Genomic DNA, 15,959 nt, shown 5'->3' with positions numbered 1-15,959 from the left:
GTAAAACTTCTCAAGGAAGTATTTGAACTAGATATAAATAGACTATTATAATTTTTTTTAGTTAAATACTTTTTTCTCCTGTAGTAATAATTATGATTATATATGAGCTCGTTTTCTATTGGGTCCACTGAATTTATGAGAACTTTTAAAAATACATAAAATGAAATCTAAAATATGGTCATAAACTCCTTACATAGTATATACTAAAGCAATTAAAATGGACTTTTAAAATATTTACCAACAAGGAATCCAAATAAAGAAATTAAATAACTTTTAAGGAGGGAGACAAAAGAGAGAGAAAAACCGTTTTATTTGCATTGGTTCCACGTCAATTAAAGTTTCATTTTCATTTCTTTGAAAAAATAAGTGCATTATTTTATCATTAAGCTTTTTTTTCACAGCAAATATTCATCTGTAAATACATCCTAGTAGTTGATGTGTATTAATATTAAAAATAGAACAACTTAGTATAATGCAACTTCATTTCAAAACAAATTTAAATATCATTGGATAAAAAGATTTAAGTATTTATTATGTCATTCACAAAAAAGATGATGAACTTGAAAGATATGTATGTATAAAGTACATGCATATTTAAAAAAAATATTATTCTAAAAATTATCAAAAAATAAGAAATTGAGATGAGTTCATAATGTTTCAAAAATATTAATATTTTCCCCAAAAAATATGTGTAGATATAAAAGAAAGTAATATTGATATATGAGGGTATACAATTTCTAGCTGTTCCACTTTACCTTCACCGAAATGGGTAATCTTGATAGTTAAATAATAAAATATATACAAAGTATTAATCAAAATTAATCATATTTTAGTTTAATAACTTTTTTTGACATTCAGTATCTGTTTTATCTATACTTTTCCAAAATAAACTACCCAAAAACATCAAAAATTGCATTTAGTAAAAACTTAGATCGATAACACCGGGTATAATACATTTTTAGATCCCTAAAAAAAGGATTTTTGAACTTTTCACATCTTAAAGCACTGGGAAAATGAGGAAACATATTAAATTTCAAAAACGTATATATTTTATGTTTATAACATGTAGATTGAGGGAAAAATGAGTATTTGACCCTGTAGACTAAAGCTTATTTAAGCTATTTTAAACATCATCATCAGTATGGATTTAACTTTAATGTTTAATTTCAATATTTGCCTAACAAATAAATGGAATATGAATTATTTTGGGGTATAATATTCTCTTCTGTATTTATTTTAGACATATTTTTTTCAAACAGTCTACGCAATATATTAATTACCTAACAATTGTTTAAATTAAGAAAATAGGGACCTTACAAGAAATTATTATCTTTGAAAAAAGATAATTAAAAAACATGAAAATAAAATTCAAATTTAAAAAAAGAAGCCCGTACATTTATTTGTGTCATATTCCCTGATCTCTAAATGGTACTTGATGCATGTGCGACTATATAAATTTAAAAATTCGTGAAGGCAATATTTTCTTAAATGTAGATTATTTTGAATCTGTGTGTTTTTCTTTTTTTCTGGAAAGGAAAAATTATGTTTTTGTATTATTTTTTTTTTTTAAAGAACATACTATGTGATACAAAGATTTTGGAATATTAACGTTATATTAGGGATAGTTTTATACATGAAACAATAATTGATTGCTTTCGTTCGATTATATCAATTATATCATTTAGCTCTGTTTAACTAAAGTATTAAGAGTTTACAACTCATATAGGCTTGTTCAACTCGTCTCGTTTCGTTGGATTTTAACTGCATATAACATACATTGTTTTGTTTAGGGTACAAATTATGATTTTAATATATTTTTAGTTGTTGATGCACTTTTATAAAACTATTGATTTATAAATCAATCACTGCTCTCAATATGACAGTTTATGTAAGAACATGCACAAATGTAATAATAATTAATGAATCAAAGGTATTGAAATATTTATAATGAAAATAGTGAAGTATTATTATCTCTATTAATAAAAAAAGTAATGTTGAATATACAGATATCATGTATATAAAAACTGATGGATTTAAGATGTCTTCAGCCGTAACATCTACAATATATTGTCAACATCCGCTTTTTCTAATAATAACCTTCCCATAATTGTTAGACAATTTTCAGAATAATATTTTTTTTGTATTTACTAGTGTTGGATTCGAGAATTTCGTAACACTCGAATAAATTTGCAAAGTTTGAGTAAAAAATGTTATCATTTTGGCTGTGTATCTACTTTTTTATTGTATAATTTTTATATATAACATTTATGATTTTATTTTGGCGCCTATTTTTTCTGCTTTGTTACCAAACCTTGTCTAACAGCCACTTGTTTTAAGCATAGCACTGCACTAAGCGGTCATATCTATTTTTTAAATTTAGATATTTTATGAATTATGAAACCTTGTTTAAGAGGTGACATATCGCAGACTCCATTGTCCTACCGTTAAGTAAAAGTTTAGATATATATCAAAAATAAGAGATAAAATTGCAATTGATGCGGCTGAGATGTTAACAATGGGAGTAGTAACAATAAATCTATAATTTTTAATTAGTTATTTAAATTTTTAATTCTCTCCTTGGCTATCAAAACAGAGCTTACATAAAGGGCGGACTCAAATATGTCCAATATTTTATCCATATTTTTGACAATTGACATTCCAGATAGTGGCTCATCCTTGACATCAAAATTACTGGAACGGAATTGACGAAACCAAATTTACACGTAATTGTCGGTTATAGTATCAGAACCATAAATAATATTCAAATTTTCAGCTACTTAGGTTGTGGAAAACCTTGTTTTAAAACAAATCTGTAAAATCTCTTTGAGTGTCAATTTATGACGATTGCTCAAACAATACCGACTCAAACAATCACAAAACTGTGATTTTTTTTCTTAATCTTGTCTTTTACCCCCATCTAGTGTAAACTAATCAATTCAATGAAAAAAACAAAACAATAATTGCCTCATGTCTTTACTCAAAATCGACTTTGCTCAATGGTTGAAAACTCAACTCGATTTAATGGTCAATTACTTGAATTCGACTGAATTTAATTTTTTTGACTCGAATCCAACACTACTAATTCTTATTGCAAGAATGGAATAGAATGAATTAGAGTGAAATAATAACCTGATACCAATTATATTTCATTGTGAATTTATGTTATAGAAACATCTAGACAAATGATGTCTGATGATTTTTCTTCAATAGCACATACACAGTATAATTATAGTCGTTTCTCGTAGTACATATGATGTGTCTGAGATACAACAATATTTGTAGCTATAGGGCTATAGACATGTTTTTTTAAACATTTGAAGAACGTGTATCATTTTTAATTTCCTGTCGTCCACTCGGAGTTTTAAAAAAAAATATTTTTATTCATTCCTTCTCCGGTTTTCTTTAGATTGAAATTGAATAAGGAAAATGATATTTTCAACATACACAAAAAATATAGAAATATATATCAATATATTTTCATATTTATGAAAATATATTTCTTCAGGGTAAATTACAGCATATCACGTCGCTAAAGGTGTTTGTAAAAAAGTCCAACATGTAGAGGGCAAAATATTTATAAATACTCGTAGATATTAGTGCTGTGTCGGTTCAAACAATTATCAACTCGGTTCGATTCAACTCAAATGGAAAGTAAATTACCAAATTCGACAAAAACGAGGCTGGGTTCCAAATTTATGGAGTCAGCTTGGATTTTATCATTCAAGCTACTCATTTTTTTCACAAATTTTGACTGATTTTCGAACCTATCACAATTTCTAATGATGTTCTTGTAATCTCCTAGGCCACAGGCAAAGGAATATACATATCTTGTAATTTTTGTATCAAATTACAGAGTCTAACAAAAATGTTGTTTGGTATAACATAAGCCTAGTGGTACTGGGTGGATTGACGTCACTCAGTTTTATTAGCCGATTTATACCTTTTTTTCCTCCCATCATTTTTAAATACCAGGCTAACCTTTCTAACTTACTCATATCTATTTTGAAAATTTTGATAGGTTAAGAGCCATTTTTTTACAATATTTCTTACAACAATGATGTCGAATACATTATTAACTGCCAATTGCTAAGAAAAACATTGTGTTAGCCCCTACCATGAGCACACAGTAGGAGAATAGATTAAGATAACATTGCTCCTTCACCCGGAATTGTACCAGAAGGTCATCGGGGAGCAGACTGGAGCATCAAGGAAGACGATTTACAATGTCTCCATGCATGGAACATGCATTTAATTATGGTTTAAACAACATTGAAAAAAATAACGATTGGCCAGGAATACTCATATTGATAGTTTACTTTGTAATTTCGGAGAAGTGACTCGATTAAAAGTTTTAACAAATTTCATAAAAATGTACACATAATTACATGTTGTTTTATTATCACCGTAACTAAAGGAGTCAAATGAGACTAGTTCTAAAGATTTGAGTCAGCTAATTCTACTGGGGTACACATATATGTAAATCGCTAAGATACCAAATTGATAATAAAACCTGTCCTTGCAGCATCATTTGAAAAATGCGTCCACCAATGATGCTACACTACTCACATAAATGAGCTGACCCCTCTGCCCAGACAAAGTGATATTCTATAATGATTTTTTAATAAAAGAAAACGTCATCAATCACTCAACTCCCCTTTCACAACACAAACATAAACTCTGCAGACGTTTAACTAAGTGGACGTAAGTTGGCTCTTAATGAAAAAATATCAAGTACTGGAGCCGTTACAAAATATAAATACCGTGAAAACACTATCTAATGGTTAACAAAAACTATAGTTTATAAAATATTTTATCAGGCATACAACTAAAATAAGAAATCAAAGCGTCACATACACAAGTAAAGAGAAAATAGGTAAAATAATTAGTAAGCAGTGGACAGAATCCTATTTTTTCCATTTATAGTTTATCGACTCTCAGTTGGACACAACACTAAAATATATATCAACTCTGATGACAAAATGAAATATATATATTATTATTATTGAGGCGCAGAAAAACATGTTATATTTTACCCTTAATAGTACAATTTTAAACATTTAATTTGTGAAAAATACTTTTGTTTCTGTAGTTGTCTAGCTTGATATACCCTGTTTGTGCAACCTGCCTTTCTTCAACAATATAAGCTATTAAACCAAGTAGCTAAACACATTTTTGTCCAAATTTACAAGAATACATTTTTGTCGGCTAGGGTTGCTGAGGGTACCAACAATTACTCTATGTATAACTAAGCAACATATCCTTGAGTTTATCCATTGAATTAAATTGACATAATGAATTCCGAAAAGGAATGAATAAATCCTACGCTGTCGAATTGTATAGATTCATAATTTGATATGTGAAATATAGTAAAAAAAAACCTACGAGGTATTTTTGTTGACATATTCACAAAATATTTTTCTGACCCCTATTCATTAGAGTCCATGCATTCCAACATGTTTTCATAAGGGGGCGTAACATTCTCAAATGAAAACGTAGCTTATCAGAAGATTCATAATTAATTCAGGGTTCCTAATCTAGGTATTAACTAGGAATTTATTTGAGTCTTAATGAAAAAGTTTGTCATATATGAAAAGTATTTTCTTCAGTAAAAACATACATGTCATATAAAAAAAGTACAAAGTAGTATGAATAATTGGTTAATTGTATTTTGCAAGGACTCAGTCAGTCATCTAATCCTCATTCTCCAAAATTAATCGTATTCAAATCAAATACAAGGATTTAGAAGATCGCCATATTTTTTTAAAGTAAAGGTACTTAGATTAAATATCCGGCTGTCAAGATTTTCTGATATTCATTTTATGTTTTTATATGTTTGCCCCTTTAATATTCCATATTTGCTAATCCAAAAAAACAACAAAAAAAATAAATAAAGGTAGATAAAAAAAACAAATTAATTGGATCGGAACAAAATAATGTGGCGAATTAATTTTTCGTACATAAGGTATTTTATTGAATAAAAACTGCTACAAATTGAAAACTTTATAATAGTTCAGCAGAATTCAATTTTGGTCTTTATGGGAAATGAAGTAATTTATAATAAAGCAAAAACACAGACCCCATGCAATGCAATTGTATTATTAATTCAGGGTAAAAGACTAAATATGATGACGAATGTTGTGCTTATTAAAAATTACAAGAGTAATAATATTTGTGTTTAATTATAAACACTAAACCTTCAATGCTGTATTGTTTATATTGAATTGAAAAAAGTTTCATAAGTAGTAAAACGTCTCATAAGAAGCAAAACGTTTCATAAGGTAGAATAAATTATCTTTAGAAAAAAAAATGTCCAACAAAAATTTATTATTTAAGGAATAATAAAATTTACTTCAAATTCGTTTTGTTGCGCATTTATAAAAAAATAATTATGTAAACATACAATCTTACTTATGAGTACCCTCAACACAAAAAAAATCACGTCAAAAATGTTTTTTCTCAAAATTGAGTGTGGATTAGATTTGTATTCTTATAAGAATACTCATTGTCAATTTCTATAGCACTTAAATTGGCTAAAATTCTTCTGTCACTATTCAAGAATCATGAACTGATAAATTTGATTGTCATATCGGGCAATATAAGTTTCTTAAATCAAATAATGATTATAAACTTTATCTAATATTCTTGGGTATCTTATTTCAACCGACAAATTTGAATACAAAGGATATAATTTAGAGAAATATGTCTCGAAATATTAAGCTGTATATGAAGTTTATTTTTCAATTTTAATTCAAAATTGTTTTCATGTTGACGCACCACATAAAAAAATGAAATATTACAATATATCTATCGATGCAGTGATAAATTATAGCACACTAAATAATTATACTATAATGATTGAATATCATTATAATGTCTAGATTATTCAAGTTTAGGCTCTTGAATTTGACACAATCACTCACTTGTGACATAATAGATACTAAATAACTATTTAGAGAGTCTGCTCATGCAATATCCCACTACTAACTTGTGTTGTGTTAGTCCTTATTTAGGACTAAAGGCTGCAGTCCGTCCAGTTTACTCTCAGTCTAGCCCTAAAAACTTAAAAGTTCTGTCCTTGATTACGTCACTCAACTTTATTTCTTCTTTTTTAATAAGTTCTAGTAATGATAGTCCAAAGGACTGAATGAACCGCTCCTATGACTGAACTGGACTAAACCAAATAAATAAGGAGTGACAGAAAACTCATAATAACTACTCACACACCAATAGTGTGTTCTAAGATGTATACAACAACAATCAGTTTAGGGGTAAAAACAATTAAACGAAAAAATCAACGGTTGCTCCCCGAATTTTTAATTAAAAATGAATGGATAATCTTTTATTTGGTTAGAAAAGGTTCGCAATATCTATGTACCTGCATAATGTAACATTTTCAAAATTAACCTTGGTATACAGTTTGTTAGAAATCATTTGATTCATAGAGAGTACTAAATATAAAGGTTGCAAATATCCCCCCTACCCCAAAAAAAAAGAGAAAATAAAGTACATATTTGATAAAATAATAACACTTTGCCCCACCAATTATTGAAATTTAAGATAAATGAAATATAAAATTCCTACGATGGATCGCTATTTCAAAAGATGGCGTTGAATAAAAAGATATTTAAAGTTTAATATCTCACAAAAATTAATCCAAATATTTTGATAACTAATAATAATTAGAAGTAGATCAAATCTTATAAATACGTTTCATGAGATCATTATACTAAAATACGTACATTTAAAACTCATTAAAGACTATAAATGTAGTTTTCATAAATCAATAAAATAAATATTTGATAAATAATATCTTTAAAAAAAATTGCAAATGAACTTTTTTAGTAAATAACATGACTTAGACAATCAAAACTTTTTGTCATTTTGTCATCTCATAGGAGATTATCTTAAGTATTTTTCTTCATCAGTTCTGGTACTGACAGTCCGAAGGACTGATAGGACCGGTCCGAATAAATAAGTACTGATTAAACACTAATAGTTCCTCCTCCTTACTCAGAACCTAAGGAGTCTTGAAAAGGATCCAAACGTATTTCTTTTCCCTTTTTTAAAGACATTAAATAACAAATGAACTAGTAAGTACAAAAAGCAAAAAGTAATCGATAGAAAATTCTTTCATTGACCAAGAAAAGAAGATTATCATGATAATATGAAGAGCACCCACCAGAAATTCAAAGACGGAGAGATAACGTAAACACACAGGTTTGAGCGCAAAACACGGATGGAAGCAATTCGAGATTTCCTATTTGAATAATCAGGAAATACAATCAGATAGAACACTTTTTTTTTATTATTTAAAAACTATAGTAACTTAACAATCAAGTTTATCACTAAATAAAACACATATCCTCCTAAATAATATAGGAGTCCTCATCTTCTCGACTTCCACTAAGACTACCATTATATCACTAACTATTAAAAGAAAACTTTTTTTTCTTTTAGCACCCCCCTATATAACATTGGCTCGCCCGAGTTGCAACCTTTTTCCTTCATGTAGGATTTTTTTAGATGTGGAAAAAATATATATAAATAATAGTATGTGTTTGTTCCGCAGAAATTATTTATTTGCATCTCAACTCAAAGGATTTCCTCATTTAACAATAGTTTCCATAGATGGTTTTTTTAGAGAACATACAACTAATAAAATACACCTAGCCTATGAGTAATGATGATCTTATTCCTTTGGAGGTGTTTCAAATTACTATTTTCACGATACACATGAATTTTAAAATAATTTCCCTCATGAAGATATAATAAATGGGAGCCAAATGCAATGCAAACTGTCAAATATAGATTTGCGAACGTATTCCTACCCGGGTTTTCACCACATGTTACGGAATATAATTATTCATGATATCCACAGAGTAATTAATGCACTGCAGGGTGAGTACATTAGCTCTACTGGACTTTCTCTTATCAGTGAATGGCAATTACGTGGACTTGCCAATATGTAAGTTCATCAACTTTATTCTTAATGATGATTTAGGTACAGCAGGGGCGTTCGCAGGATTATTTTAGAGGCTTGGATTTAAGAATTTTTTTGGGGAAAAAAAATCAAAAAATTTAATTTTTTAGAGATAGTCCTTTGCAGGTTTGAAAATTTAGTGGAAAATATCGCTTTTCCTTCACTTAGGTGCACTCGAACATGAAACGTTTTTCCCTTCCTTTGATATTGCTTTTCGAAGACCTATTTTACTCCAAGACCAGAGCTAAAACCACGTGGTTAAATTTGAGGACTATAATAGTACTTTTTCCCCCGCTAATAGCACTGAGGACAACATGAATAACTCTATAACTTACTACAGCACCTTGATCATTTTACCCTAAAATACTTGTTGTATTCTGAGAAGAAATTTTTTTTAGCTCACAAGAAAAAAGACAAATCGTAGAAAACTAAATTTGAACAAAAATTGGTGACGGCAGGGGTGTCTGCAGGATTATATTGGACCTTGGTTTTAGGATTGATTTTTGGGGTAAAAAATTCAAATATTTAAATTTTTGAAGGAAAAAAAAATTAAAAAATCCATAGCTATTCACAGACAAATGAAAATTTCTTGGAAAAAATTGAAAAAATATCTAAAAAATTCAATTATTCACAAAAAACTAAATTTTTTTGGAAAAAAAAATTAAAATATTAAATTTTTATTCCTATTTGTGCGTAATTTTTTTTAATCTTGAGAAAAAAAAAAATCAAAAAATTCTAAATTGGGGGAGGGAAGGGGGTACACCACCTCCAACCATCCATTGCGGACGCCCTACACAAAGTCGTTGGTTCTATTTAAAACAAATCAGTGCAAATAAATGCAGTGTATAAACGGAATTTTTCATAAAAGAAAGAATGAACGGAAAAAGTATGAACAGATCCAAAAGTCTGGCATTTGTACAGATGAAGAATTTCAGCTTATAGGTATAGAGACAGAGTAATTACTCACTTCATCACTAAAAAAAATATTTGTCCATAAATACTGGCATTGTCGTAAATATGTTTGAATCTAATGTCTTCAGCTCATAGATATAATCTATCTAATATATTATTCACATAATATGTTACCGGCATACATTAAATACTTTTCAATTAATCAAAATTGTCTTTCATCTATTTAATATTATGTATTATTTATCAATAAGGAAATAAGTGTGTGCGAATAACTCAATCATTCAAATCTCAACAAATTGTAGCGCTCTCATGCCACGAAGTCATTTATTTTTGGTTCTTAAAACAAAAGAAATACTAATCCTACGATAACAGAATATATTTGGACACCGCAAAGTTTGAGTTGTTGAATTTGCTTAGTGTAATAAATCTAATTTACTGAAACAAAGAAGTGAGGGAAAATCAAATCTTTTGCATAACGTTTGGAATAAGGATAATAACAATAACAAATTAAATAAAAACGTGGAAATCATCATAATAATGAAAGAAGTGGACTTCAAAACTGTACATATACAGGAATCATCTAATATCTAATCCAATCTAATAATTTTGAGTTTACCTTATATTTTATCAAGAGAACAAACCTTATTATGCTTATTTAAGTCGGGTTGATATTTTAAGAAAATAATGGGTAAAAAATTATAACTATGTGTTATTATATGTTTAAAACTGACAAGGGGCGAAGTGTTCATTTTTTGACTAGCTTTCCTGTTGGGGATGGGATTTTTGCAGAGAAACATATGAGCTTTGCGCTCTGCAAAAGTCCCACCCTTAGTCCATTTTTGTGTGAATAAGTGAGTATAATTTAGATATGTTTTTTTGTTTTTTTTCAACATTCTTTATTTGGTTTATATATGTATTATATAGAACATACATATATATAAATAAACCGGAGCAATTGCGTAAAAAATTACATAAATAAACATTATAGTTTATACTTAATGCTCCGGGATAGAATTTCAACTATTATTCTAAATATCAATCTTTAAAAAAAAACAGTAAACATGCAAATTAAAAATTATGATAGATATTTGTTAAAATTTTTTAAACCCTTTTAAAATACTTTGATGATTCCATGAAGTTGATGGAAGGTACTGGATTTCTTCCCCTGCAAAATTGCATGACTCACATACTGATTTAGGAATTTTTTTTTTTTGGTTTCATTCTAATTTCAACCACGTTGTTTCTTTTTACTTTAGAGTCTTTTTACTGCAACTGTACCCAAATGTTCTACATCCATATTTTTCCACTTGTAAGATGTACAATAAATATATATTAAACATTAGTTATATCAAGTCAACATAAGCCTTATTTTAAGTAATACATTTTATTTTATTTCAAATGGAACAAATAAACCTGACTATCATGGGTAGGTATATGTTGTGTGTACATCTAAGAGTTATGTGTCTTTAATGTCAATAATAATCAAAACTTTAATAACCAAACCCATGAAGAATCACTCTTTGCAAATTTACCACACTACTCATACTGGAGATTTTTTCGGAAATAGCTTCTTCATATTTGTACATACAACTAACTCGACTTACAAACTTTAAGATCAGTTAATATTTGTCAGGCTGAAAAATATATCTTCTCCTCAATCAAGGGTGTTATTGGTTGTTAAATCGGTCCTGTCCCATATTTCAATCTGTTCCTCTCATGGGTCCTTGAAAAAACTTCCTTTTTTTTCTTGTTTAATCTGAGTTGAAGTAAACGCCAACGAGATTTTATACAGTGTACTTACTCCCTTTATATCATACTCTTGTTTTTTCTTTATACTGTATTGGTATATGATATACATTAGGGAGCAATATATACCGTGCACCCCTGTATAATCGCCCAATGCTACATGCAAAACAACTACAACATACATATAGACTAAATTGTTATGTCTTAGATAAAAAACGCCGTCATTTGTGTACAAAATTCATACATATTTGCTTTTATTACTATAGATTTAGGCCTAGTCAAGGTATTTGTTATTCTTGTAACATTAGATCCTTGAGGTTTGAGATTGATTGATGACGACGTCACTGGATGAATCAGGTGTATCCTTAAGATTAAGGACAGGACATCAAAATTTTGTAACATATACGTAGAATATTTCAATATCAAAGAAAAAATTTATGTCAGTATTTTTTTTATTGCTATAGTTACGGCAAGGCTTGAGGCAAACATTAATCATGAGGAAATAAGTATTAAAATTACTCTCCTTAGGACAAAATTTCCGTGTAACTCTTCTAAAAAACTATGGAATATCCATGATTGTAGAATTGTTTTGTGATTCAAGACATTTAATAACCAATGTTTCAATTTATCACGACAAAATAAAAAGATTTGATTTGCACTCAAATTTCAAAATTAAAATGTAAATATGATCCTTTTTCCAAGGCAATGCTGGAATATAAACACATTATTAAAGCATTATCCAATGATTTATAGTAATTTATGTATCTTTATTAATTTCCTTTATTGTTGTCATGGTTTTATCAATAGTATATACTATATCCTTGACAAGTTGAAATGTAATTATATTAATCACTAATTAGTATAAAAAAGAAATTCTAAGTGTGCCTTGGGTTTATAGATATATATACAGAAATAACATTTATATAGCTCGTAGAAGATCCTTTTTAATAAATGTGTTGTTTTTGTCCGACATTCTTCATTAAGATTGTTAGTCGTCATTACTAACTTTTTATTATTGACCATTATAGTTAAATCATTTGTGATTCAAATGACCGAAATAAAAATTACATTCATGATGTCAGATAGAAACAAATTTTTTCAATTGTTTTTTACATGTCCTTATATTTATTGCATCTCACAACCTTTCCACTAAAAAGGAACAGGAAAACCCCCAAAATTAGTAAAAAGATGATAGTTAACTTTTCCCAAATTACCATATAAGACACTACAGAGGAATATAAATTTAAAGAAATTTGGATTTGACTACATATTTCAAAAATACACAAGTAAAAGGGTATAATAACAGAATTCATTAGTCAATAGAGTTCATCAAAAATACAATCATTCTACTTAGGCCTTAGAAAAGAAGCAGATAATTTTGTTTTATATTAGATTTGTTCGTTTATAGAGGGAGGAAAATAATTCTTAGCAATGTTAAAAGAGAAATGAGCAGAAAACTTGACCGTAATTTTTTTAGATTAGTGAAGTAACATTATGTTCAGGACCAACATGCGTAACTGAATGATATAGTACTAAATTAACCCCTACACAACATTATCAAATAATCTATCATTAAGAATCAGAAAAAGAAAGTATCTCAAATACAATATGTGAATATTTGCTCTATGTTATTTTAATAAACATCCATCCATTTCTTTGCAAGGATCTACCTAAAGCTGTCACAAAATACATATTTGCATATCTTAGAAGTATTCCAACATAACCCGGAGGGCTGATGTAACCTTTGGTTTTATCAGATTTAAAGCTATTTTGTGATTGCTTCTACTAAAAATAAATAAGAACCCGTCAAACGTTAAAAGTTAATCACACATTCACATATGATGAACATAAGCAAAAAATGTATCGTCCTTGATTTGTATCTTTGGTGGTTTAACAATTTATCAATGATGTTGGGTGGAATTTAAAAACTTACAATAAATAGATATTGATCTGGTATTTTGTCATATACTCGTTCAAAAATGTTCAAAATTGACTTTATGGAACGTTTCCGATATGATTGTATTAGTCGTATAATAATATTTTTTTTCTTGAACAACTATCATTTCAAGTAGATTGATATTTTATAGGGAAATTCCCTATCATTGAAGACATTTTAGACCCCTTAAGCTATTGAAAACAAAGTACCCAATATTTTTTATTAGTAAACCAAATACTAGGAAATATAAGAGGTACAATTGTGGGTTCATAACAACCTATTGGGAAAAGGAGATACGAGAGGTCATAAAATGTCCCATTTCCATCTATTTTTTTTTTTTTTTTCGTTTAAATTAAATTTTGGGGGTCGAGGACTAAATTGTCGTAACACAAAAATTACAAATATTAATGTTATTAACTATATTTCATTCTATTTACAAGATGATCATTGTGTATTTTGTCAGTTTTAACCTTCGTCGGACTGTATGGGTACAATTGTACCCATTCTAATATTAAAGTAAGTCAAACTTTTTTACTTGTGTTTTTAGCAAATAGCCTCTGAATGTACCAATATTTTTTTAATAACTTTTAAAGAGACAGTTTTACAATTCATACAAATAGCTTTTACTATTGAATATTCGTCATAAATAGGCTGAAAACAAGTAACGCAGCTTTTCCTGGTGTTACGATGATTTTGTTTCTCGGCAAATATAACAACTGCCAACCATTGGGGTAGCTCCACGACCTCTATTTGTACTTTGTTTTTTTAAATTTTGGTTTTCGCCCCCTTCCGGCGGTATGATAGTGTGTTACCCAAACACCACTTCCACTGCAGCTTCAGATAAAGTTTTCTCATAACCATCCGTTTACAATTTGAATATTTAATGGTAATATTTTAAACCATAGAAATCCTTTTTTTTTTTTTTTTTTGTAAAATTAAAAAACATTATTATTTATAAAGAAATATTTGGGTTTTCAAGCTTAATTCTTTAATGTAAATATTTTGGTTACGACAATTTGGCTATTATATTACAAAATAGCATATAGTACATCAAAAATGACAAGAGATGCCTCAAATTTTTCATTAAAATAAAATTTTCAAAAAAATATTTCGTGAAGATTATCTTATCTAAAAAATAAAGCCTTAAAAAAATTTTGACTTGCAAAATGGAATTTAAAGGATTTTTAAAAGAATCTAATTTTGTTTGATTTTTTTTAATAGTCCCCAATAAATAAAAGTTCTTTTTGTGGGGAAAAAATAATATTAAACTGAGAACTGGATACTCTGATAAACAGTAAAGATATAAAATATGTGCCTACCACAAACATCATTTCGCTTCAGTTTCAAAGTGGTGTGTTGATCAATAACTTACGCCTACGTTCTACTTAAATATATTTAGACATAAAATATCTATTACGGTAAATAGATCCAGGGTCAAGCTTGAATGTTTAAACGTATTTAAATCTACATCTCTATTATAAATTTTATAAGTAACTTAAAAAAAAATATATATAATAATAGATTTATAAGTATTATTCTATGAGGACAATTGATCAGAAAAAGTATGTACAAAAAAGATAACGACGTGTTGTACGTCATAGTGGCATTATCTGAGTTAAAAAAACAAGTGAATATCTTCATAAGAACATCTTATTGAAGTACCTATAAACACATGTTTTTTGCTAAGTAGGGTCATGCAACATATTTCCACACTTGATATATTATAATAAAAATCTCATCATATCTACACATATGGAATATATAGAAAATAATAATGGCTTCAAGAGAGATAAAAAAGTTTATTTTTGAATGTCTTTTATCATCTTTGATACGTTCTTGATATTATGAAAAACACATGAACACCGTCAGTCTATTTGGCTGTGCCTAAACATTTTTGCATTTACGTACATAAGACAAATAGGTAGACTTCTAAAAAAATATGAAATTGGACGAGCGCGAGACTTTTTGTGGTTGCAACTTGGAGAATATATTTTTTTTCTTTACCAAGCTGTTATCTTTATTCTTCAAGATAGTGTAACTAAAAATTTAATAATTTGTTAGGGAGTTCAAGGGCATCAGCAAAAGGTAGCCTAGACAGGCTGCAGCTTTCTTCATCTTATTTGAAAATTTAATATTTATAATTTAATTTAATTTTTTTTTCCAAGAAATTTTATTTTTAATTTTTTTCCCAAAAAATTTTATTTTTTCAAATTTTTTAGGAATTTTTTTATTTTTTGTGAATAGATAGGAATTTTTTAAAAAGTTTTCGGAAATTATATTTTTTTGTGGACAGCTTTTATTGTAAATAGCTGTAGATTTTGAAAAATTTTCCCAAAAAAATAAATTTTCCAAATTTTTTTTATTTCCTGTGAATAGCTAAGGATT

The 15,959-nt window shown here is 28.2% G+C and overlaps 1 protein-coding gene across 8 annotated transcripts in view; it reads right to left on the bottom strand.

The window, feature by feature from the left end:
* LOC121124185 (uncharacterized) overlaps positions 1-15,959 on the bottom strand; it is a 385,250-nt gene that overhangs the window by 320,849 nt on the left and 48,442 nt on the right. The window contains exon 1 of one of the 8 annotated variants that reach the window (XM_071891047.1): positions 8,180-8,431. The exons of 6 other annotated variants lie outside the window; for them this stretch is intronic. The gene's annotated coding sequence lies outside the window, so the exon portion shown is untranslated. Of the gene's footprint in view, positions 1-8,179; positions 8,432-15,959 lie in introns of those variants that run through there. One more of the 8 variants, XM_071891049.1, reaches the window with a different exon arrangement.

Source organism: Lepeophtheirus salmonis, chromosome 9, assembly GCF_016086655.4.
Source record: "Lepeophtheirus salmonis chromosome 9, UVic_Lsal_1.4, whole genome shotgun sequence".
Lineage (NCBI taxonomy): Eukaryota > Metazoa > Arthropoda > Copepoda > Siphonostomatoida > Caligidae > Lepeophtheirus > Lepeophtheirus salmonis.
This window is presented reverse-complemented; position numbering and strand designations above follow the sequence as displayed.